This window comes from Temnothorax curvispinosus, unplaced genomic scaffold (genome assembly GCF_003070985.1).
Source record: "Temnothorax curvispinosus isolate PA1 unplaced genomic scaffold, ASM307098v1 QBEX01009195.1, whole genome shotgun sequence".
NCBI classification, from domain to species: Eukaryota; Metazoa; Arthropoda; class Insecta; order Hymenoptera; family Formicidae; genus Temnothorax; species Temnothorax curvispinosus.
The window spans coordinates 3,477-3,779 of NW_020218975.1; positions in this window are offsets into that span (position 1 = coordinate 3,477).

Sequence of the window (303 nt, forward strand, 5' to 3'; positions counted from 1 at the left end):
ATATTTAAAGATAAATATTTAATTAGGCACAACGAATTATGTAATTCGAAATTTTGCCGTGAGAAATTCTGCCGATCGATCAGCATTTTATAATTATTTATCGTTTAATCACATTCGAGAGAGCATGCCTCGCATTAAAGAATACATAACAATATTAAAATAAACGTATTTCTCGAGATTTATTTGCAGCCAACGCCGCCTGTATTATTCGCAGCTACCTTTTTCTTGTTATCTAACATTATGCAGCAACATTTTGAAACTCTTTAGCGTCTAATTACATCTGGGAGAGCAAGTCTGGCATTA